We start from the raw sequence: 25717 nt of genomic DNA on the forward strand, positions 1-25717 counted from the left end.
GTTTGTGTTTATGTAAAAAGGTACCATAGAAGTTCTGAAGTATGAATTATCCACACTGATATCTTAAATCATGTGTGTCTGTGCAGAGGGACAGCTGCTACAGAACAGGATCCTTGATGTGCCCCTGACCCTTCAGACACCATCCTCGCCCCTGCCTTCCCCCACGTGGCTGCTCTTCTGTCTCCCTAATGACACATGCTCAGGACTAAGCAGGACAGGGCTTATTTATTAACAGATCAAAATGATGTGGTATTTATTTAGAGATTCAAGGCTTCAGTTTGGCATGCATTATATATCTATTACGTTTTGCAAGTTTGTTTTTTCAGGCTGGTGTGTACTGACATTACTGGGACATGTGTTCTCTCCAGAGCTGAGTCAGGAAATGACACCAGGCTTATTTAGTATAAAAGCACGACCCAAGAATGGTATGCCCTTAACATATGCATCTAGTCATCTTTTTTTATGTGTTATGCTATTTGGTGTGGAGTGTACTAATACAAATATTAAGAGTAATTTTCAAAAATATTTCCAGCTTAATTTCTGTGAATATCAGCTTTCTTCCCCAGGAATCCTCACAGATTACTTCCTTTGTTATGTTTTGAGTCCTTGGTTCAGAGTTTTAAAAAAAAAAAAAAAAACAAACAACAATGAAAAACACAAATAAAACCAAACTAACCAACCAATCAAACAAACCTTGATGAGTCTAGGACAAAGTGACTGAGTTTAACTATTTTCCTTAGCTTTCCTTCAGCTGATCTTGTTTGTCTTGGAGATCTTCAATTTCCTTAGTTAAAATCGTGGCACAGGGACTGCCTAGCTCTGGAGAATGTACTTGGGAATTGACAGCATTTGCTTTTGCAGGTTTTTCAAAATACTTTTTTGTGTGTAAGCAGGTGCCAAACATCTCACCAAATGTTGCTAAGTAGCCTCTAATTTGGGTAAGCTCCCACAAAGGGTGAAGAGGACAAGGAGGTGAAGCATGGGACTCTTTCAGGCTATTTCTTCTGTTAGGCAGGTCACTTCTTTCAGCTTTTTTTTTTATTTAAAAAAAAAAGCTTCTGAAAACTGGCAGACTCAGATTTAGCCTGTTCTCATCTATTTCTGTTATGGTGGAGAACAGTGTTTCCCGTGTTTCCCTTTCCCTGAGGATGCTTGAGTTCTCCTACATCCAGTGGGGTGTCTCCGCCTAACTCCAACAGTTGTAACAGAGGTGTCTGGGTTTCTAGATGAATTCGAGTAGGAAGGATTAAGCTTGACTAAAAGTTGAATAGATACTTGATTGTTACTTTTCTAGAACTGACCTTTTTTTCTTTCTTCTCTACAATTTTTAATAAAAAAAATTAACTGTGCATTCACAGGTGTAAGCTGCAGAGCTGGGGCTGTGGATTGGTGTCAGTGTCACAAGTGCTTCCAGGTAATGCTGAGTCTCAGCAACTTCGTGAGAGCTGGATGTGATGGGCTTGTGCCACTGCAAAAGGTAAGAAAATGCTATGAAAAGAACGTAGAAAATGGATAATACCTCCAGGCCTTATTGTTATTCCACTTTTCTAAAAACAATATACTAGGAACTGTAGTCTGTATCTGCTGTAATCCACCTCCTTTCAAGTTCATTCTCAGACCTCTGTTTCTTTATGAAGACAGTGAGAGTGTTGGAATTGTTGTTAATATTAATTTATAATCTTAACGTGATTTCTTTTCAAATACAGAATGGCTCCTTATGTTGAACAATGCTGAAATGCATGCGGGGTTCAGAAGACAGACTTGTATCTGCTTTAAGCTTGGAAACTGGAAAAAAAATTAGAAATGATGACTGCATAGATTTCCTGATTCTTTCCGGCATGTAAGTCCCTTAGAAGATTAGATGTCGGAGTGATTTCATGCTGTGTAATATCGTCATTGGCAGGGTTTCTTTGGTAATAGAATTCTGATTTTGTGAAGTACGGCGGCTGCTAAATCAGGCTGCATGAAGATCCAGGTTTTAGCTCTTGTTCTGACTCTTCAATGAGAAGCTTAAAAGCTTCTGTTAAAGGTAGTGCTGGTGCCTAGAAGTGTCTCTTGTTCTACAAAGATGTAGCACCTAAATGCCAGTAGAAAAAAATTCCTTAGAAATCAAATCTGGTTGCTTAGTACTTACACCAGCTATGTTTACAGGCAGCCATATCAGATCTTTCACTCACAAGGAAATAGGGAGAAGGGAAACTGGCAACCACTCTTCTTGTGCTTGGACCACCTATTAAAAAAACAGCTTTACTAATACAAATGCAACCTTCTTTAACTAATCTGTGTGGGCTATTTACAAAAGGAAATTTTAAGTCAATGTTTGTGTCGTTTACTTGAAGATCCTTTTTTGGACAAAATATATTTTTACTTGAATTAAAATTTCAAAATATTTGGGAAGTGTACTGAACATGGAGATAAATCATTTTTATCCCAGAATTTTTATCTCCATTGAAGTTAATAACACTTCTACTGAAACAGCTGTAAGATCATTATTATTTTTCATTATTATTTTTTGTTACACATTGATTAAAAACAAATACAAGCTGGCTGTTGTGAAAACTACTGCCAAAAACTCTTACGTCATGGGGTTGATTCATTAACATGTATTTTGTGGTGCCTGCAAATAAGGAGCTGAGGGTATCGGTGCGTGTGTTGAGGATGGAGTGATTAGACAGAAATGGTGAATGCAGCTCCAATTAAAAGCAGAAAAAATGACCAAAGAAATGTTTGCTTCTACCATTTTCAGGGAGATGGAGTTTGGTCACCTTCACTTATGAAAACACCCTTTCTGCCACAAGCTGTATATGACAGGGTTTGAAATGTAATAGAGGTGAAACAGTTGTGGGATGTACTTGGACAGGCTGAGTAGACTTGTGTTGTTAAACCACTTGGTGTGTCCAGTATGGCAGTCTGGCAGAAATGTTGCTTGATATGCTTTCAGTTTACATAACTGAAGTTTCTAGACTGTATAAATTTAGACTGTATAAATTCAGATTTAGGTATGGATGTTTGTTCTTGGTAAAAATGCTTATTATGTATCCCTAAGGCCTCAGCGTTCTGGTTTATGTATACATAAACTCTCTCTATATATTTAGCTAATGACATGGGCTGAGATAGCATTGTCATGCTGATACTGTTCAGCTCCGCAACACCTGTACTAACTGTGCTGCCTGGCTCAGCCCAGGCTGTGCAGTGCTCTCCAGCCTGGGAGAGGCTCCAGAGGGGTCACGGTGATGTCCTGTTGATGAAAGCTCTTGTTCCCCCTTGGGGCTTTGAGCTCAGAGTGACTGCTCGTGGCTAGGGCCATACGAAAGGCATTTGTGCCAGTGGTGGCACCTTTTCACATCCTTCCGCTTTGAATCTGAAGCGGGAAGACTCACGAAAAGACGCTTAGAAGACTGTCACATCTTCTGACAACACCAACCTTGTTTTGTTTCCCTTTGACGTTGCTCAGGTTAAAGGAACAAGTTCTGTGACTCCTTCCACTGGCACATGGTGTTTCCACAAACACGGTTTTCTTTTTAATTTCTGATCAAATCCCGCAGATGGTTGTATGGGCTTTCCAGAGGATAGTACAGGTGCTTTCTTACATTTATCTGGCACATATGTGCTGAGCCAGTTATTGCACTGCATGGCCAATGCACTTGACCATACTTGCTTTTACACTCTGCAAATAAGCCCTCTGAAATTACTGGGACTGGCTGTTTAAATTGAAATCATTCATGAATCTCCACAAGACCAGTACTTCAATATTTATGTAGTGGGCTGAAATAGATTTTCTAGCATATAAAATAACACTTATGGGATGATGGCGCACAGCCTCTGGCCCTGCCTGAGCAGAGAGATTGAACAGGTAGGAAAAAGTCTGAGGCATGGAATAACACTTGTGTCCTTGTGGGGAAAAAATAAAAATAAAAATATTGACCACTGCAGTAAGAGTGTAGTCACGTCTCCTCACACGGGACACCTCTTCCCTGGCTTGGGCAGGGGACATGTAGGAACAGTGGCTGCCTGGGGACAGAGCCTGGGCAGTCTTTGCTTCAGGACATGTGGCTGCTGCTGCGGTCTGAGAACAAGTGCCGAGCCACGGTAGGCTTGGGTGAGAAATAAAAGCTACTAAAATACTTGTGTTTCCTCTTTCCTCCAAGATTGCCCTCAATAATAATTTCTGAAGGACTCTGCTGGCTTAGTCGATGAACTTCTTGTACTTTCTAAAAGTCTGTCCAGCCCTTTGCTGGGAAGGGGGGATGAGAACTGAAGGGAGTTTGTGGTTCATTTGAGGTGCCCTCAATGGGCACTTACAATTAACAACTGAATGCATCACTTGCTTTAAATAGCCTGACTACAGTCATTCATAAGAACAACAAAAGGTGGCAGACTGATTAACATTTGGTGGAGTTTGAATGTTTAACTTTTTTCAGATTTATTGCTGAGAGTTAGGAAGTCTTTCTCTCTCCCACACACACATCTGTTTGCAAGTTTGGGCCGGCTATTTAGGAAGAGTGACACGAGGTTTGGCCCAGGCTGCTCAGTCCAGCAAGCTTTTGACTGGTCGAAGTGTTTTTATTTATAGCTGAATTATCAAAGTGAAATGAGCAGAAAACAGCAACAATCAGGATTTGGGCTCGTGCTGGTACCCCTTTCTGGGGTAAAATCGGTTTGAAGAAACTGGCCGATATTTACAGATGTCGAACTGTGAGATAAAGTGATGATCATAGTACAGGGAACGGAAACCTCAATTTTAAATCACTTCATGTAAGACATTTAATTTGGTGGGAGAATGTGGATAGCAAACATCCCATTTGTTTGTGAGGCAAACTGGATTAGGAGGGCTTCACGATCATTCATACGTGCATGCAAGTGTCTAAAATCATCATCTTGCCCAAAGTATAACTACATATGATCACACACAGCAAATTTGAATTAAGGAGGAAATGCAGCTGCACACTTGGGGCATGCACTTGTTTACAAATCAAGCTGACCATAAATAAATAAATGTAGAAAATTAGGTTTTGATGAGAGCGCTCCTTTTAACAAGGTCTCTGAACAATTTGGGGAATTGTGTTGTCACGTTTCCTAAAATGAAAATGTTCATAAACTGAGGCAATTTTTGAGCGTGAACATTCATTTCAAATGAATAGATTAAAAAGCTTTGGGAAAGCAGAAGGTGTGGATTTAAATGCAGAATGTAGGAATTGCTGCTGTGAAATCTATAATTCAATCTTGTTTTATCATCCTAAGTAAAAGATGGATTTCTAGTAATGGATTGTCAGTTTTAAACTACCCTGTACTTTTTTGTAATATGCACAAGTAGATTCTTGTCAACTCAGCATGCAACGTTTTTCCACATAAATGCTTTTCCGTATGATATTCTGTACTAGCACCTGTATGTTCTAACAAGAGACCACATGGTTTGTAAAGGTCTTTGCTCCCATCACCCAGCACAGTTAGAGAAGCAGTGGAAGTAAAATGGTTTTAGCAAGTAAAATTATCCAGTTTAAATTAAAAGCTTCCTTATTTATGCAGGGCAGAAGCTTATAATTTATTCAATGTTATGTGTGTGTGCATACCTGACAACAGGGTGTGCAAGTCTGAGGTTATAACCTCGGAAAAAGAAGCCAGCAATTACACCTGCCAGCATTTCCCTCTGGCCACTGGTGCAATTACCCATCAAGGATAATTGACAGCAAGATAATAGGGTAAGTTTGTTTGGATTGTTGGTTTTTTTGTTTCCTCCCCTTAGATTGTGGCACTGTACTACTTAGCAAGTAGAATTTGTGACGCTCCGTTGCGAATGTGCTCATAGGCACCTACAGTCAGCAACTTAAACACTGTGGAAGGGACAGGAATTTTTTAAGGCACCAAGACAGAGAAAGAAATGAATGTGTCACCTTGCCTTTGATGCTAATATTCCATGCCTAGAGCTGCCCCCAAAGGAGCAGGCAATGCATGCCATACACCTGAGCTGGTCACTGTCCCTACCATGCAGGATGGGCTGTGGTGGGCAACAAGTCTTCTCAGGGGCTTGCTGTATAACCTTTTCTTTCAAGGTGGCAACAGCAGCAGTTGCCTTTGGTACAACGACACAATAGTGAGATAAGAGGAAAGCCACAATTTCCCTGCCTTACTCTAAGCAAAGAGCATCCTCCATCTCTGGCTGAGTTTACAGTTTGTCCCGTTGCTCCTTGGCAATATATTTTCCTCTGACGTGTTAGATCCTCTTCAGACAGAGAGGGAAAGCAAACCTGGGCCATCACTACTGGAAACCAGCAGACTATAAACCAGAATATATCAAATGCATGCTAATTTCTCAGAATTTCAATCAACCTCTGAAGATGGGGCTGGACTTAGAATTACAAATGGAAGGGACGCCTTTATAGCATGAGTTGAGCCTTCCTTCAGTGTTTGCTGCTGACAGACTCCACAGGCTTTAGATTTTTTAATTATTTTTTTATTATTATTTTGCTAAATGTCTGATTACCTTTATACACTTCAACTTCCCAAGTTCTACTGAAAAGTACCCTACTGAGTAGTGTCTGCATCATTCAACTGCCCCCAGCTGCATGCATTTGAGTGCAGCAGCGCTCTCCTGCATCTACTTCAGGACTGTGGCACGTTTCTGCCTTGCCTATTCCATAGTGATTACGGTTTTGTTCCATTGTAGCCTTTCCTACACAGCTAGATGTCTGTATTTCAAGGTACGTTTGAATATCTGAAGGGATATTATTAGCTCATATTATTTGTATTTAAAATATGCAAACCCATTAATCCAAATTACCTGTTGGTTTCCTGCTGAATTTAGTGTTCAGAACAAATCCCGTTACCTTTCAAAGAGCACAAAAATTGGGTTCTAAATAGCTTCTGTTATAAAAAATTCAAACTATGAATAAGGATGTTTTAAACTCTTTAAGCCATCTGCATGCTGCCAGCTTACCTATTGTGCCTTTAATTTAAAAGGAATGTTAAAATGAGTGCAAACACTGCAAATGATGGCTCTGTGTGGAATACTAATCCACAATAGTTGCATGTTTCTAACACTTTAAAATTCCCCAGACTCTCATTCCTGCAAGCTCTCATTATGGCATTTGAGAGGACATTTTGTATTGAAGAGTAAGAAGCATAAGCTAGGGGGTCTCATCAGGACTGCTCCGTGTGACTTTGAGAACCTAATTTTGGGATTCATTAGATTAAAACCAGTACTGATTTCCTTATGTATTAAGGAAGGCTCTATGAGCCATGAGCTTCACATTTTATGAGGAATGTGATGATAGTTTTTGTTTGTTCATTCTTTTGTTTGACTTTGTTTCTACATGCTCATTCACATCACTTGGACTTTTTTCTTCTTTCTTTTTTTAATAGCCAGCTCCTGAAACCAGAAAGAGAAACGTCATTCTTTCAAGTTTGGTTATCATCACTTATTCTCAGTATTTTACCATTGGAATTTAATTTCCAGTTCTATCAATGATGCTCCTGCTATCTGTAAAGATATTTTATTAGACCTTATCTGCATCACCCTATCCACTAGTTCAGAAGCATGTGGCTGTAAGCAGTTAACATTTTGGTGCACTTCACCACATGATTGCTAGCTTTTATTTTTTCCCATTAAAAACGTGGCTCAGTTTACAGATGGTTAGCTTTTTAATCTAATCCTTCCCAGTAATATCATGACAGACCTATGCAATAAACATTCTATTGGATGTAGAGGAATATTAAACGTTCAGCACTGCCTATTAAGTACCGCTCTTTCAGAGACAAATATTTTGGAATTTGATGCTAGTAGGACTTAATTTTGTGAGCAATCCAGGTAATTAATGAACTTCACTTATCTGTTGGGTAGTATCTGTATCAAGATACTTGAATCTCAAAGAGGCAGCCTGGCTTTTTTTCTTCATTGAATCAACCTTGTTTTGTATAGAGGAAAAAACAGAGCAAGTGTGTTCAAATTCTGCAGCAGTTCATTGTGAGTAAATGAATAGCATGAAAGAATAGCACAGAAACCAGTGAATCTGAGGTAGACTTGAACTTTCTGGACTTCTTTTGTTGTGGTTTTCTTTTCATTACCATAGAAGGCATCTTACTCTTGGCGTATGCTCCTGCAGTCATAATAACCACCCTGAATAGGCTCAGTCACAGCCCTTGAGTGAAATCAGACCTTTGTTAACACTGTAAGCAAAATATTCATAGAACTTGACAAAGATAAGGAATCCTCCTTCCCAAGAGGGAATGGAAGGCAGGAAGGGAGTGCCAGCCCTGGGAGATGCCTGGAGTTGAGGCATTTTATTGTGGGACTTGGCAAATCTCCTTCACCGCTGCCACCCAACAGGACTTCTCCAGCCATCTTCCTGTTCTCTTCTTTTATTTCCAATTAGCTTGAAAAGGATGAGGACCATGTAGATGTCCTCTTTTCAACCTCCTATAATTCTTCCATTGCATGGAAGCAAGTCTGGGAGTTCAGATAGTCTGGTACTTTGGACAGCATTAAAACAAAATATAAGAATAAACTTGGACAGTCTGAATGCTTGTGGTATGTCCTACCATTTTCATAATTATGTGAGAATTATGATATTATTCCTGGGGTCAGGGGAGGGACTACTAGGCAAACTAATCAAGATACAATACATTATATGTCAGTATAACATATAATGCAAAGTATTTTTTTGTTTCCAAAAGTCCTGTTCAAGCAAATCTCAAAGCAAAATGCAGTTTCACAAGCGGTGTATATATCAAGAGAAAAATGCATGAAAGGGTGGTTATTTGTAAATCTCTGTAAAACATAGGATGGATATGAGCTGATGTTCAGTATTGCCATAGAATAAGAGACCCAAGCTATGTGATTTTGAATTGTTTGTTAGCATGTTACATTGCCAGACGAAAAAAGGTTAAACAGCCTGTCCAATTAAAATCAATGGAAATTTGCCGAGTGACTTCAATGAAAACTAGCATGGGCACAAGATCTGTGAAGATGACTGGAAACGGTCTGTGGAGAATTTCAAGGAAGGCAGCTTTGAACTGGGTATAAAATAAATGGGAAACCAATGTCAGTGTCTGCCAGTGGGGCCGCGATAAGGAAATGTGCAAACGTTTCCTCTGATAGCACCGGAATTAGCTGCAATTAAGCATGATTTCAATGAGGAACACATTGCATTTCCAGTTGATCACAGTGAGAAACATTTGTGTAAAATGACAGCTGCAGCTAACTGTTTATGAGTCTATGGGCGCTTCTGAAGCTGGTGAGCTGGTTTATTTGTGTGTTCAAAGCCGGTGGAAAATTCGAGCTTGCCCCAAATGGGAGCACATAGGGAGGCACTGGAAGTAAGCCCAGGAGACTACAGCGTTTAAGGTCAGAGCACGCTTTTCTTCCTAGCATGCATGCAGTAGCCCTGACGTTGTGCAGGTGTCTGTGATGAAGATTTACAGGAGCTGAAAGCCTCCAAATCCAGGTTAGGAGATCCAGTGCTTGTGTTTGAGCAGTGTCACCACAGGAGAAAGGGCAAAGGTGAATGTTGGTGGCTGTGACGCAGCTCAACAGCAGCCCGATGGCTCACACGTCCCCAGCTGAAGCTGACCTAATCTGATTTTTATGAACCTCTAACAGCCCTCACGGGATCTGTGCATTGCTGAAAGCTTGCTGGAGTGCAGCGATGCTCACCTCCTTCCCTTCCTCTGGCAGGGGCTGCAAGTGCAGGGCTTGGGGTTCCCTCATGCCACCGCTCCTCCACCCCGTCAGCTGTGTCAGCTACCCAGGACTAGTCTGTAAGATTTGTTTTAATAAAGCTCACAAAGGCTTTAGAAGACTGGGGGAACACTTCTAATAGAGGCATTTGATTTTACCAGTTCTGCTTTTGCATTTATCCTTTTTTTCTTTTTCTTATTTCCCTACTTTAATATGAAAGCAGAAGGTGCCAAGTCGAGAGCAGTCCCTTTGCTGTAGACTCAGACTGCGATTTTTATCAAAAAATTAGGTTTAGTATCATTTAATGAGAATGGAGAGAAACCAAAAAGTGAGGAAGTATCATAACCTCTGAGAAAAGGAAAAAAATGAAGAAATGCAGAGGGGTTCAGGCTGAAATATGGCCATTGCCTGTCCTGGGTGGATGCTGTTTGTAGGGCAGTTGCAGCCCTCACTGATGCCTGCTTTACTTCTATTTTCAGAATTCCTCTCCGTTTTTCTTGATAGGAAAAAAAACATTTGTCTGAAGCAGGTAGGTAGGTAGATGCTGGAACATATCTATGAACAACAGTAAAGCTATTACTAAAAGGATGTGATTTTCATATTTCTTCTCTCTGTGGCTTTGTTACTTCTCTTCTTTCATCTCTTATTTATTTGTTTTGATGTAGGTGGGATGGTGTTCTGCCTCACAAATTTTAAAACGGCACTGTTTGCATGTTTCTGCTTATGCAGTGTTTAACTTCTGGGATAGCATGGATCCCTTCAGGAATTCCCTAAAAGGCAATCTTAATTAATGTTACCAGCCGTATGGAAATGTGCCTGCCCCTGGCAATGTAGGGGAATGGTGCTGAATGGTGACAACCTTGTCCTCATCCTCTTGAGCATAATAACTCTTGATCTTTCCTCTTTCAGTACATGGAGGTGCTGAGCCTGTCTCGTACCGTAGCTACATTGCAACGTATTTGCTTGTCCACATAAATTACATCTGTTCCGATCATTTTCTTGGTAATTGTTTTCTAGGAAAAGGTAAAAAAAAAAAAAAAAAGTACATTTGCTGAACAGCGGCTGTCATAGGTGTCCTGATTTTTAGAAAACCTTACAGAAAGTAAGTGAGCTGTTACATTTGCAGCCAGGATTTCACAGAAATGAAGGCAGCTGAGATAAGCTGCAGGAGCAGCTCCAGGAGCAGCCCCGTAACGCCGCTGGCAGGACTGCTTATCAGCGGAGGTGAGTGATGGCAGGGGAAGCCTGCCCGGCCGCTAGGGCTGATTTCTGCCCTCGGGGTACATGTCCTAGAATATCGTCAGCTGGTTGCACTTTGCCATGTCAGGATTTGTCTTCATTCCCCCAAATTGTGTGTCTGTGTGTGGATGCTTGTATGTACATTTTAAAACAGGGCAGGGAATATTTTACTTTGTCTCACAAATGATGAATTCATTCATTGCTTTTTTTTTTTTCTAGAAGATGACCACAACAAAAATCTTGTTGCTCAAGTCCAGGGAAAGTCTCTGGGCTTCAGTTATTTTAGATGTGAGCTGTACTTTTATGCACAGCTGTCTTTTTTTGAGAATATTTACTGTTTTGTAGCTTTTCTCTCTCTTTCTTCCATGATGTTACAGGGCTTTACACAAGTCTTAATTCTGTGTGCCACAGAAACCCAAGAGAAGTCAGATTTAATCTACAATTTATGGTGCACTTCCTGCAGCAGCTTTAGGCAGTAAGAAAACTTTTGGTTTTACCTTTGGTGAGTTTAGGAATTGCTCACTGCTTCCCTCGAGAAACTCACCAATGTGGGAGCCGCTGGGGAAGGCTTTGTTTGTTCATACAAAGTTACATCCGTGCATAAGATGTAAATTTTTTGATTTTCAGTGACTTTATTGTGCGTGTGTTATGGCATGAGGTCTGTGGAGTGACATTAAAAACTGGAACATGTTTCTTAGAATGTGAATATCTGTATCTTAGCAATAACAAAAACCTGAGACAGAATAAATGCTGGCTTGCTTGGGTGGAAAACAAACACGTTTTTGATGCGTCTCCTCACCTAAGCCATAAAAGGTAGCTCTATCCTGAGAGATGCTCAGCATGAAGCAGGGAGACTGATCTTTCTCAAGAAATGTTGATTGTCTTTTGAGAACTGTCTTTTCGAAGTGCCTGAGATGAGGTAACCCATTGAAATCAGCAAGCAGCCATTGTGATTTCAATGCAAGCCATGCATGCCTTACCTCGAGATGTATTGAGTGAGAAGGAACGATACCTATTTTTCTCAGAGGAAAGGTGAACCCCAGGCGGGCAATGACTGTCCAAATGCCTCAGAGAGACTCAGTAGAGCTGCGCTGCTGGGATGATCTCCTGTGCTGCACTGCTAAGGCAGGAGGAATTACACACCCAGCTGATAGGGCTGAGCTCACCACTAATGACAAAAAGGTGCAGTGGCCACTTTCTCAAGAAAGCAGATGATAAATATTCATGCCATTCCTTAACACTGATTCCGCTGTGTTAGGAAATTACATTCAGAGCTGATGTTCTTCGTAATAAAATTGAGACAAAGATCTGGGCCTCTAGTGGAGACCACTGTCAGCCTTGCTCAGAGGGAGGGCACGCTGCATGCCTGTCTTAGAGCAATATTTCCTTGGTCGCTGCTCGGTGTCACTCCCATTCAAGCCCATTCTCAGGAAACTCATTGTTTTACATCACATAATCATTTCAGCCTCATTTGAAGTATAACTCCACAGTGGCAAGTGTGCTGGTGTTTCTGTTCCCACAAAGCTGGGAGTACAAAGTGCTCTGGTGCTTGTTTTAACCACGTGGCCAGGAGGTGCGAGGTACGGCAGCTTGGCCGTATTACAGTTTGTCCTCAAAAAGATGCCTTTTTAGTCTTTTTTTTTCTGTCTGCTCAATGACTAGAGTTGTTCTCCTGACACACAACCATAACATCTGGTTGTCTAGGGATGAGAACAGGTTGAGTGTTTGCTGTGTAAAATCACAGCAGTACGCCAAGTCAGGTTTTACTAGTGCAATACTTTTTGATTTGTTTAGCATGAGATTGATATGAAAATCCTTCTAGAGGGGGAAAAAGATCAGCTGGTTCACAAAGTCTGAGCATTTGGCAGTACTGCAATTTTTACTGGTAGCTTCAGGCTACCTATATTTTTTCCTGACAATTTATATGCTACTCAAGCCTAAAGTGTGTGATCTAATCTGTTCTTAGATTCACGGATAGAATGAAAAGTTGGTTTCAAACTCTGTCTCAGGGCTTTACAGAAGAGCACTAGCTCTAGTCTGGTGCCTTGTTTTTCTTTTATTAGCACATTTGAGCTGTAAAACACATGGTTATAAATAACATTACTTAAATTCCATTTTCAGTGTTATTTATTGTCGTTACTATTGCTATTATTTGATGCATAAAATTATTCTTACTTTAGACAGTCAACAATCCTAAATACCACTCTCACATCTGAGCATGAAAATCTTAGCATGCAAATTGCTTATATCTGGCACTGAATATGTATGTTTAAAACAAAATTCTTTGATACTTGTGATAATCATTACTCTTAGCTCTAAAATCTCCAACTGTTTAAAAGACAGAGTTCATTAAGTTAATTACAATTTCTTGATGGCAAATCGTCTTGTTGGCAAAGTCAATCTCTATAGGAAACCTAAACAGCTGAAATGTAATCAGATGCTGTTACAGAAAGTGGTTTTAAATGGCAAAGAGATTGAAATTAGCTCATTTTAAAATCAGGACAAAGACAGTGTGTGCCAGTCCTGAATTCTCTGTGTCTTTCCTTTTGTCAAAAAATTGATTTTTGTGTATTGTTTTTAAGTCAGCCAGTACAATAGGTAATTCATCATAACTGTGAGATATAAACTCAAGCAGTCTCCAAAAATAATTGAATTTTGCGGAAATTCTCTAAGGGGGTGAAAAATCCATAACAGCCATTAAATTCTGCTCTTTGTAGAAAGAATCTGAAATATTACAATTATGATCAAGTAGGAGAAAAAACTCTTTAATTTTAGTTGCTGAATGTAGCAGGAATAATTTGGTGTTTTGTTATGCTGTTCTACTGTTTCAATGGAATTTGTATGAGAAAATGTGATAACATATCAAAAGATGTCATTTACAATGGGAGGGGGAGGAAAAACTGTTTAAGAATTCTGGTATAAGAAATGGAAGAGATTTTAGTCTTGATCTGGAACTGTGTTTATATCCACACCTGAACTGGAGAACAGCCTGTTGATACATAAATTAGAAGGTTTCTCTTGCCTGCCCTATTATAACATTTCTGTGGGATCTGTTGTTTTTAGAACAGGGCCAGATTTCCTTTAAATTATAGCTTCCCAGCCATGATTGTCAGGGTCAATCCCTTTGTTACACAGTTTTGGGTTGTGTGAAGGAGCAATGCTCTTCTTGGAATATCCAGCTGCTCTCTGCTATAGGAATGGCACAACGATCACACGTAGGATTTAGGCTTAAGCTCTTTATCAAGTAGATACTTCAGGAGTGGAGCAAATATCATGAAAGGAACTAGGACTGCCTCTCCCAGTGATTTTGTTCTCTTCCTGGTGGCTGTGGGATTTGACTCACTCATCACCTTCAAAGACGGACCAAGATTGTTCCAGCGCTAAAGTCTATTAGCGAGACTTCAGGTCTACTGGTTGTGTATTGAATATTTGTTGTCTAGGAGAGAGATCACAACATCTTGTGGTCCATGCTGATAAAGTGGTCACAAATATTCAGAAAGGGGCATGCTTTTTTGCGGATGGACTCATGCTGGCATGGGCTAAACGTGAAAGTAAATTGATACTGCAAAGTAAATAGTTGCAGTGGTAATTTATTACAAGCTAGTTTTTTTTCTATATGCATAGTAGTGTGCTGTAAAGCAATGGATCATATCAGATGAAGCTGTAACATGACAAGATGGATCATTTAATATATTAAATGATGCTGCTGTGTGTGCCGTTGTATCCAAAATATATTAAGAGAAAACAACAACAAAAGCAACAAAAAACTATTGGACAGTATATTTTTGTATCACATGCCCAGATCTGGCTTAGTAAATCTGCTGCATCATTAGCTTCTGCCTGAATTCAGCTTTTAAAATGCTTTACAGTTCTGTAGCCTGTAAATTGTCATTTTATTTTTGTGTGTTGTAAAATAATCATTTGGAAACAAAAGAAAGAACTGGCTATGCTGTTTAACAAGGGTCTGTCCCTAGATCTAGCAGGAAAATACTGTCATTTTAGTTTACATACAAAGAAACAATTTTCTCTTCATTACTGAGATGCTTCCCCTGACTTGCATGTGTTTTGTCCCCTCTGGAAGGGTAGAGGAAACCAAAATGTGCATAGGGCTGGGGATAGTCCTCGGTGCTCCACCAAAGCTGCTGCTCAATGCTAACTGATTTCAAATAGTGTCGAAGACAGGAGTGTAGTAAGCTGTTTATTTTCAGTTGCTTGGGATAATCTAACACAGCCCCATCCATAACCTCCCTTCTCAGGTTCATATGGTCCCAGGCTCATGAGAATAATCGGCATTATCTGAATGTTTCTGATCATGTGCCTTATAGCAGCTCTCTGGAGATTAATGTGATCAGTGCTGCAATGTGTTCTATTCACATATGGTCCCATGGCAGTAAAAAGCAACTTTGAGTTTTTGTAACAGAAAAAATATGGATAAATACTTTCATCTTTCCTGGGCTGAAATAGATAAAGTAAGCAGGTTGCTGCAGACCTTTTGAAAGTGCAGAAAGTGCAGTGGTGACTCCTTTCATGTACAGTATAGGGCCTTCTCCCACCATCAGTACCACTGGCCATGCTCTCTGCTACCCTCCAGCATCATTTGTTTGTCTCTAGAGGCACACGCTTACAGCCCCACGCCCTTATGTGCTTTAAGCTTAACACAGTTGTCAGTGCTATGTCTCTTACCTGCTAGCAATTACAAGAGAGTTGAAACGTAATTAATTCCAAGAGAGCAGTCAGGGAGAAAAATGCTGAAAAAATCTCTTTGAGGGCCTGGCTCAATGTTCATTAGAAAGCAGGTCTCCTGTCAGCGTCAGCAGTCCCGGACCAACCTCATTTCTTTCCCTTCTTTTCTTCTCCTGGATCTGATAGAAAGGGGTTGAAGGGTTTTGTGGAGGCTTCTGCCAGTTCCAGGTGGGGTTCGGGTCCCCACCTTGCCTCTCTGTGGCTCGCTGTCCCCCCGCAGTTGAGGAGAGCACTTAGGCTGCTGAAGCAGGAGCTGCTCCTTTTGCAGCTACCCAACCTGGCCTGGAAGGATGCTTGCCAAGGGGCTATGGGTCTTCCGAGAATGCTGGCACAAAAGAAACCTGCTCAGGACAGAAAAGCGCAGGTGTAGATGTTAGAAACATGTCAATGTTAGGGATGGAAAGTATTTTTTAGTTTTGTTTAAACAGCAGTTTCTGGTGTGAAAACGACTGCAGATTAATTTTTTTATTTATTCACAACCCCTGGCAGCTGCAAGTATTAGCTGTCAGAATATGGCACAACATTTAACTGAATATAAATCCAGTTTTATTTATATGGTAGCTAAGCCAGTATTTCAGCCCATTTGATATTGGCTTCCCAGCCATCCCCTGACTATGGCTCAGTGCCCTTTTGGAGGAACAGTCACAAAGGGAGGTTCACCGAGTTTCTATCCCTGCTGCCCCTGCTAGGTGATGGGGAAGAGAGGGTTCTAATAATGCTGTTGATTTTATGAAGTGGAAACATCTTTATTCACAAAGGCCACTGCGATCATAAATTATAGGCAGTGTTGTTGAGGGGGGGATGAGCTGAGTTAGTAACCTGGGGGGTAGAAAGCACTGTATACTTATAGCTGTCCTATGCCCAAGTGAGCCTGTTTTTAAGACAATGATTCTTTCCTCTTTATTAAAACTGCGACCTCGTATGTTTGGCTTTTTCCAATTTTCTCGCTACTGTCTTGTCCTTTATTTTCCTGCCGCTTCTGTCTTACAGCATTTCATATTTCTGAATGCATTATGAGGGGCGGGATTCCCTTCCACTGAAGAATTATCTACTAGCCAATGTTGAAAGAAGGATATAAGACTTCATGGACCAGTGAACTAATACGATGTGAAATCCTATTTTCCTATCTTCCAAGTGTCTACGGAATTCCAAGTTAATGTACTTTGTATTATATGGTTGCCACCTGTTTATATTATCAATAGTTTGAATATTTAAGCATTACACACTCCATTTCCTACCGATTTGTCTGAATTTCAAGAATGGTTTCTCCTAGTGTTTCCATTCTTTTTTTTTTCCCTCCCCAAAACAAGTAGTGTGGCCAAGAATTATTAGATTTAAATTTTTCATTAAAAAATTATATAGTTCACAGCACAGGTTTAATTGATCACACTCTTACCTGGTGTAAATCAACACAGCGTTAATTCTAACAAGCTTTTTCACCAGCTGAGCATCTGCTTCTATGTATTGTTTTATTACTCTCAAAGCCCAGAAGAGCGCATTTTTAGCTTTGAAGCAGGTTCACTTTTAACAGTTCAAAATCCCATTTCATTATCCTATGTACATTTCAGAGACATCATAAATCTCACGTAAACAGTCTATAGTTTCAGTGCATATATTTAAATATGTGATGATCCAAGGGCCTATTGCGTCCTGGCGCACAGACGTGTGGGTGGGTGAACACACATCGACTCATAAGGGGTCGTTGGATCATTTCTGCATCTGGACTAATAAATGGCAACTGCAGTTAATGGAGAACAATGAATCTTGGAACAAAGGGAAAAAATAGCGCATCTGCTAAAAGGAAAGATGTGTCGAATACTGATTAGGAAAGAGATCTGGGAGTTGTTGTAGAAAATCTCTAAAGCATTCAGCTTAATGTGCAACTGCAGTGAAAAGGGCAAGCAGAATGCTGGCTTGTATTGCTGGAGGAAGGCAATATAAATCAAAGCAGCTGGCTTTGTTACTATCAGGCATTGTTTTGACATCACCCAAAGAACTGAACTTTATTTGCTATTGGTCACTACAGCTTCAGAAGAATGTGTTTTTTGCTGGAGGGGATTTTCTGTATAGCAAACTAAATTACTGTCCTCTGCATTTTAAGATAATGGGGAGGATGAAATAGGAAAAAAATCAGCTCATTAAGAAGTAAAGCGTTTACTCTGACTGGTATAATTGTTCGTTGCCAGCAAAGAGTAGTCTACAACTTGACCTGAGTTTCAATTTCAGAAAAAAAGATGTGGAAATATTACCTAAAATGCAGTGAATTCAGACTGAACATCTCATTTCATGACAGCTCTAAAATGATGTGAGTTATCAATACAAAGGCAGCAAATGATAGAGAAAATGTAACTGCAAGTGAATGAAAGGCACAGACATAATAAGCTCAACGCGCTTATCTGCTTACAAGCATTTGAATTTTGTTGTGTGTTAATTTTACAGGATTCTCACAAAGGGCTCAGGAAGTGTTATGCTTAAAAAAGAAATACAAAGCTCATTGCAGAACCCGTTGAAGCTTTTACGGCCTGTAGGCTGTCAGCATTTCCATCGTGGTTCCCTGCATGCAGAAGTTGACAATTCAGCTATAAATAATCACTGCTGATTGGAAATTGGGTATGTAAAACTCTAGCTAGAGTCAAGTCATAGTCTCTGTGAAAAAGTTACATAAAGGAGGTATTCTAAACAACAACAAAATTTCTTGTCATTCCTGTTACACTCAAAGAGAATATGTGAGCCCAACAATATGTTTTTATTTGATTTGAAAAAAAGATTTACCTACTTCTCCTCTTCGTACATTTGTAACGTGAAATCCCTTGGGAATGTTAAAAATGACTGTACTTTCTCCAAAGCTGTCATCTAAATTCAGAGGAAGAAAACTCCAGGCACATGAGGTACAGCGCATCGCTCTTCACCTGTGCACCATCTGTGGCTGTAGGGTGCTTGCAGCAGAGCTGAAGAAGCCGGGCAGCCCCAACTTCTCCTGCCCCTGGAGAGTGTTTTTCTGGTGGGCCACCCACTCTGACAAGATAACTGAATGTCACCCCAAACTCCTATGGTCCTCTTGAAGAGGGGTCAGGGCTTTTTGACCCATTGCATTTCTGGAACCAGCTCTTAATTGTAAGAACTGCAGGTAGTACTAATCACATAACAAGTGAGCACACTCTCTATGCAAGGTTTTCTGTAGCACAGGACTACACAGCCTGAAATACCAGCCAGTTCCGCTGGGACAGAACATCTCTGATCCTCTGGGCTATGAGCAGAAGTTCACTCATTTCCCAAATCTGATTCCATTCTGATCTGAAAAGAATTTAGAAGTAATAGTTTCAGGCTGTGATTACCTGTCATATCAATTGAAGTGATGATAGGTGGGAAAGATGCCTTATTATCTTTTCCTTTTGCTGTATCCAGCGCAGGATGGGTGATGGTCACCTTCCCTGTTATGCCTGTGATACAAGCTGTGATAGTCAAGATCTAATCCTGGGGAATAGTTTCAGTCCCTTGAGCCTGGTACAGTGCAGCAGATGCTCAAGTAGTCCAACATTAGTTAAACTCTTATGTCTCAATTTAAAAACCAGATGTATTTTATTTTGTAGTTATATTCCACTCAATGTCCAACAACAAGAAAAAATTAGAAATGTGGTGTGAGTTGAACAGTTTTCACTTTAATGGTATTTTAATAATCAGGAAAATCACCCATGTACAGTAAAGATAAATTGCTTTGCTACAGGGTAATATAAACTTTAACAAGTATAATAAATATTTCTGCTTGACCAAGAAAGCTGAAATAGTGGAAACTGTTTAAATATGTGCATCAGAATGAAGATGAAAAACTGGTGAGTATTTAAAAAAAAAAATTATGTTTTTGTGTTAAACCTCTAACTGTATTTACAGAAAACAGAATTTGGGACATTGATTTATTTTCTAAAAGCCACAGGAAAGGGAGTGATGTCAGCAGTACTATAGCCGTTATGAGATGTCCAGTTTTCAAGATCCATTGCTTTATCTTAATATCTCTTTTTGGGTGTCATACCTCAACTTATCTAAGTGTCTAAGAGTGGACCTCTTTATTTTAGGGGAACCTATTGCATGTACATACAGAACATATTTGAAAAATAATAGTCATGGGTCCTAAAAATAATAATAATAAAAAAACAAAACACCAAAACGAAACCAAACCAACCAAAAAGCCCTCCAAGAAAAGATTTGTGAGAGATGAGAATTAAATGTACTACCCTACCCCATAATTAAAAGGATCAGAATCTACTGTAAGTTGTTTAGAAAATCATTTGCAGGTCAATTGTCAAAAGTGTTGGAGCAGTAAGGACTATAAACAATGCAATGCTTGTAGTATTGTCCATTCCTAGTGTGAGACTGCATTTATAGTCTAATTAAAATCAATGTAATTTTGGTGTCATGTAGCTACAAAACTCAGATTTATTTCTTTTCATATTATTACTAAAGTAAAACGGGATTAAAGCATTCAAGATTATTTAAAAGAGAGGCTTCCATCTCTACATTTCTTTAAGCTAGAGATTTGTTTGTGGCAGACCATGCAGTTCAATAAATAAAACCGTGTTTTTTTTCATAGGAAAACTCCTTTCCTGGGAGTTACAGACGTGGTCCCTGCCAAGGCAGTATATCTCAGTGATACAGAGACGGACCGAGATTGTTTCCCATTTCCCATCAACAGCCAAGGGATGTGGCAAACGAATATTACAGGGCCCTGAGCCAGGAAGAGCTTGTCTGTATGAAATTACAGGTAATAAAAAATAGCAAAAAGTAATAACTTTATTAGGCCCTTTTTTCCTATTTGTCATTAGTGGCATGCTAATACAGAAGGAGCGCATTTTGCTACTTGGAAACTGGGGTTTCATGCTTGCATCGAGCTTTCTTTTCAGTTGTTTTGATACCAGTCTTTCACACTTTCTGTAAAGGATGCTTTATAACTTTATTTAATTTTCTTTCCAAAGCTATTATATTTCTCCCCTGCTAAGAAATGTCTAACTTGAGTCAGAACATCCGTCTACAATAGCTGTTTTCATCTCCCTCTTTTTCCCCATAGATATTGTCAGTTAGCTCAAACTTGGGAATCCTTTATGTCAGACATATCTAATCCAGGCACGACCAGTATTTTAGAGAAAGATACAGTTTTCAGTATGACTTGGGTGTTCCTGCATCTCTCTCTGTACATTTTCAACATTTTTGTTTCCTTTACTGACTTGTAGGTTTTGTTTGTTTGTTTTTTCCTGTGTATCTTTTTCATTTTGCTTTGTTGGGAGAGGTGAAAGGTGGAGAAAAAGTAGACTGCTTTCCATTTTATGCTTTTATTTTTACCCTTTCCATTACCTTTTTCCTACTTCTCTTTCGTTGCTTCCAAACTGTCTCAACAGGAACAAAAAAGCGTTGCTCTGGGTAGATGTCACCAGTATTTACACTTTCTCTGCAAGGGACAAATGTCATGGAAACAGGTGCAGTATAATCTTCTGACAACACCATAATCCCTATTGTTGCAGATCACTGCAAGGTCAAATTATAACAAAGAATGTATAAATTTTCCCCATCTAGCCCCGGAGAAGAGCAGCTTAATTCAGTGTGGTGTTAGTAAAAAAAGCGCAGGAAACTTGAAGTTGACCTCTTGATCTTCCAGCCGTAAGTTTAAAATAAAATCTTTCTGATTGTTTCCTCCAATTTTGCTTCAGCTTTCTTTCTGTGTTCTCTGATGTGCGGGTATAACCTCTGGAGGTGTCATCCATGCTAAGAAGCAGCAGCGTTCTGTCTTCTCATCAAATGAATGGAGGATGCTGTGCTACTGGAGGGTTTCACACATTGCTCTGATTTGGTTCACTACCCTGCCTTGTCCTGACTTTTCAATTGTGCCGAATAATTTCATTCATTTCTGCTTTCTGTAAACACCATAGAGAAGAATTATTTTCTGAGAGAGAGCAGCTTCCCTACTCCTGTGTGGCTGCTGTGTGCTTTTGTAGCAGGCATTTCAAAATACAGGCACGAGGATCTTGGTGGATAAAAATCAAAGCAGGTTTATGTGCTGAGGTGAGCAACCTCAATGAAACGGCACTGCAGTCGTGAGCACAGGCTCCCATTAGAGTTGTTTCAGGTAGACAGTGCCCAATATCTTTTGTAACTCAAATAGACTTATTCATGTGCATGAAGGAGCATGTGCAGGAGTCTAATGTAAAGATAAAGATTAAATGAAACTGCAACCCACTCACTCCCTCATTTTGTAATAGTATACATAGACATGAAGGCTGATTGTCAGGGATGCTCGAGGGGTATGCAGAGCAGCTGTAAATTTGCCTATACCTGTTCAGTCACTGATGATTTTCCTGAAAATGTTTCCTGAAAATCAAACCGGCACTTCTCAGGGCAGTCAGAAGGCGGCTGCAGAAGGAGCCAGTGGATAGGGACTCTGGTCCTGCCAGCTGTGGGCTGATTTTGGTGTGTGCTTCTCTGCCTGCTTCCTCTAACCACAGAGGTGACCCAGCCCTCTCCTGCAGTGACATGCTTTGTCAGTGGTAGGTAAACCTGATGTATATCCATAGGCAAATCTTGGTTTAAGACGGATTTGTGAATCTATGGCAAAATAAAGGGGATTTACCAAGAATAGAATATTTGTCCTCTTGTTAGGACAAGGAAATGATTTTATGAAGTTCTCACCCAGCAGAAAACATCTGGATTTCCGTGTTTTCTGATGGAACGGTATGGGATTCCCACGTGAAGGAGGTTGAGGTGATCGCCACCCATGTGAGCAGTGCAGTGCTGGGAACACCTTGTGTCTCTCCTCTGTTTGCACAGGGGAATCGTGCAGGCAGTGGGGAGTAATTAGAATTGATTTCTGCTGTCTGGGTTGCACACATGGATTCTTCTATAATTGAGAGAGATTTCACTGATGGAATTGAGCTGATTAGCCTGAACAAAGTAATGTTGCATCCACATGCATCCTGCCTTCACGTAATTATAATTGTTGGTCTTCCAAGAACAACTGAGATCGGGTCACTGTTCACTGGAGTACTCTGTAGATGTGTAGGAGGAGATAGTTTCTTCTCCTAAGTACTTCCAGTCTAAATGGAGAATGAAAAGGCAAGAATAGCAAGAGAGAAGGAGGTGAAGTAGTCTGCTGAGCTCAGATGGGTGGGCAGTGACTGAACTGAGTTGAACAGCAATGTCCAGGGGCTTTGATTCACCAGTTTTTCCACTGGATCACATCCATGGTCTTTTCAAGGCACTCTAGTACACGCACCTTTGATTTAATTAATTTATTTAGTATGCTCTGTCTTTAAAAGCAAAAATAAATTGATGGGCTTGTGAAGAGGGACTGAAAACAAATGCCTTTGTTTTAAAATTAGCAAATTTTCAGTGAGTTCATAATGGAAACCTTCTCACACAAAGCCTTGTAGCAGAAATTTATATTTATTCGCAATTTACTGCTTAGGAAGACGCTAGCTTTTGTTTGCCTTAACAATGTTGTCTCTATCACTCCTAGACAGGTAAAATCTGATTGTAAACTTCCTTAAAATAATGATTTTTTTGTTATTGTTGTTCTTCATGATTTATGGATGTATTTGAAAGATTTACTGTAAAAGGAGCTCCGCCATCACACATTTACATAAGCTCCTTATGTCAGACAATAGCTTTGTTTGTTCCTGCATATACCATGAATTTTTCCTCCATGTTTAAATGTGGATTCACATTTGGGGATGATAAAAGGGTTTGAAATTAAGCTGCTCCTAAGTTAGCTGCAGCATCTTGTTTCAATTAGACATTCAGACATTATAATAATCCCTATCTGGAAGACTATTCCACTATGTAAATGAAAGACTATAAGCAAGAACGCCTGAGAACAACACCTCTCCCCTCCCCAATTCATTTATCCTCTGAATATTTTCATGCAGCACCTTTCAACATACTCAGATCTAGTTCTGCCTTTACCTCACTAACTCTCCCAAATGTTGCCCAGTGATAAAACCAGAGTCCAGAAATTTTTCAAAACAGTTGTTTCTTTGTGAAATGTTAGGTACAGTTTTTGTTCCTATCAGCACCTGAGATACAAAATCCCATATGATGAACCATGTGAACTAGCTGTGTAATTAAATGGTATACGCTTCCCTGAGGATATTTTCATTTTATTGGTGTTTTCTAGAAAGTGCTCACATTGAGTCTGCTTGAAATAGAGAAAGCAGCAGTCTGTGTGTCTGTTTTGGTTTGTCTGATTAATAAAGGAAATTATATATATTTCAGTTGAAGATACTGTATGATATGGCCTTGCAGAGCCCTGTGGAAGTGAATAACGCCCCACATAATCTTGTATTTCTCTTCCACCAATGCCTTTCAGCATTCAAACAGATTTGTTGGTGCTGCTTTAAGCTGGAGGCTGTGCCTGTGTTCCTGCTGACAGGTCCCCACGAGGCTGCGGTGTTGGCTAGCGAGGCACTGCCCCGACACAGGGAAAAACAGTAAATATGTGACTTGTGTTCATGTTGAAGAGGTTTCCGCGTGGAAACTGAGGGGACAACTTGTGTGCTGAAGGCTTGAGGAGGCCTCATGAGCCCTGGGGAGGGGACGAGGCTGAGCTCTTTGCCAGGTGTCTGCTTGACCAGGTGGGCGACCTCGGGCATCTCCTGCAGATGGGCAGCAGGATGATTCCTCTGCATCCCACAGACAGGCTGCAGGAGGGCATGGAGCACTTTGAGCAGTCACTGATACAAGCAGCTATACAGTTATACACGCTGCATATCAATAAAACACCTCATCTTGCAAACAGCTCTGCTTCCCCTGACTTTGATACTTTTTCTCAATAACTATTTAGTGTCAGCTTCATGTGTTTTAATTCATTCCAATTCTCCAAACCAGCAGCAGCTGAAGCACTGATTTCTCCAATTAGTGCAGCCTTGCTCCTGCATGTTAATAGTGTCCTCAAGCTGCTTTCTGCTCCAGGAAGCACACTTTTAAGACAACCAATTCTTCAGTTTAGTTCAGGTCAGCTGAAGTGAGGGTAACTTTCAGGAACAAACATTGGTGAAAAAATACTGATTTCCTTGTCAAACAGAGGCAGTAAGGTAGGGGCAGATGGCAGGATACCAAATTCCACCTTTTCTGTACTGAAATTCAGGGTCTGATATACTATTAGGTAGTAAGAAGCTGTCTATTCGCCAGAGGGTTTTGTTCTGTCATTTGTGTCATAGTATCTTAATGATTTACTTGTGAATTTAGCAGTTACAGTAAAGTTCATAGCTGGTCACACCAAGTATTGCATCTTCTTAGGAAGGAGAATATTATCTGAGGAAAGGGTGTGTGTGTCGTAGGTAGGGAGAGAAGAAGCTGACAGCATCTATCTACGCTAAAGGTCTGATGCTTGTTCATTTATTTGGGAAATCCCCACAATGGCAATAGCTCAGATTGTGAGCCTGTGTCTCCTGTTTGCAAGACTCCTCACGCAAGCTCACGCAAGAAGTCTGTTCCACGAGACTTACAAATAGGAAAGTATTTAGGATTTACCTACATCGGGCAGTACAGAGCAGCGCAAAGCTAGCCTTGAAGAAACCAGCTTCAGATGAGAAGCGTTTGCTTTACCTTAAAAAATCTGGGATTGTTTCACAGACCTGAGCAAACAGCGATGGTACTTCCAGAAGCAAACAGTACGCCTGCGTCTCACTGCAGCATCGTTCACTTGACTGGACAGCCTTGGCATGGCATGCACCTTGTGGGCTTGCTGAAGTCCTACCTCTCACAAGGTAGGTAGCTTTTCTGAGTTGAATTTGGAGAGTATCACAGACACCATTAAATAAGATATCTAATGATAGTCTACTACCGGAAAACCACACTGGTGGCTCCAGTGCCACGGTTAAGATCGTGGTGCTGTGGCACCAGGAGAGGGCACCAGAAGCCCTGACTCTTCCTCTGTGCCCCAGGACTGGGGGTGCACAGGAGGAAGTCACCCACAAAGCAACGTTTCTCTTCTGGACGTACCCCTTCGTTCCTAGGTTCAGAGCTACCTCATGGTCTGACCTGGGGAGGCTGGGTTTTTACCCACGAGAGCTCGCAGTGCCC

The 25717-nt window shown here is 40.4% G+C and overlaps 2 long non-coding RNA genes across 5 annotated transcripts in view; both read left to right on the forward strand.

Annotated features, from left to right (window-relative positions):
• Positions 1-25717, forward strand: part of LOC310880297 — a 60113-nt gene that overhangs the window by 27078 nt on the left and 7318 nt on the right. For all 4 annotated transcript variants that reach the window (XR_014571604.1, XR_014571605.1, XR_014571606.1 and 1 more), the window contains exons 2-6: positions 1359-1477; positions 18095-18265; positions 20241-20411; positions 21043-21120; positions 21218-21301. This is a non-coding gene — a long non-coding RNA (uncharacterized lncRNA). The remainder of the gene's footprint in view (positions 1-1358; positions 1478-18094; positions 18266-20240; positions 20412-21042; positions 21121-21217; positions 21302-25717) is intronic.
• On the forward strand, positions 1502-9868 carry LOC310880298. The gene is made up of 3 exons (XR_014571608.1): positions 1502-1840; positions 5581-5699; positions 7360-9868. It is a non-coding gene; the product is annotated as an uncharacterized lncRNA (long non-coding RNA).

The sequence above is a fragment of the Anser anser genome, assembly GCF_964211835.1.
Source record: "Anser anser genome assembly, chromosome: 12".
Lineage (NCBI taxonomy): Eukaryota > Metazoa > Chordata > Aves > Anseriformes > Anatidae > Anser > Anser anser.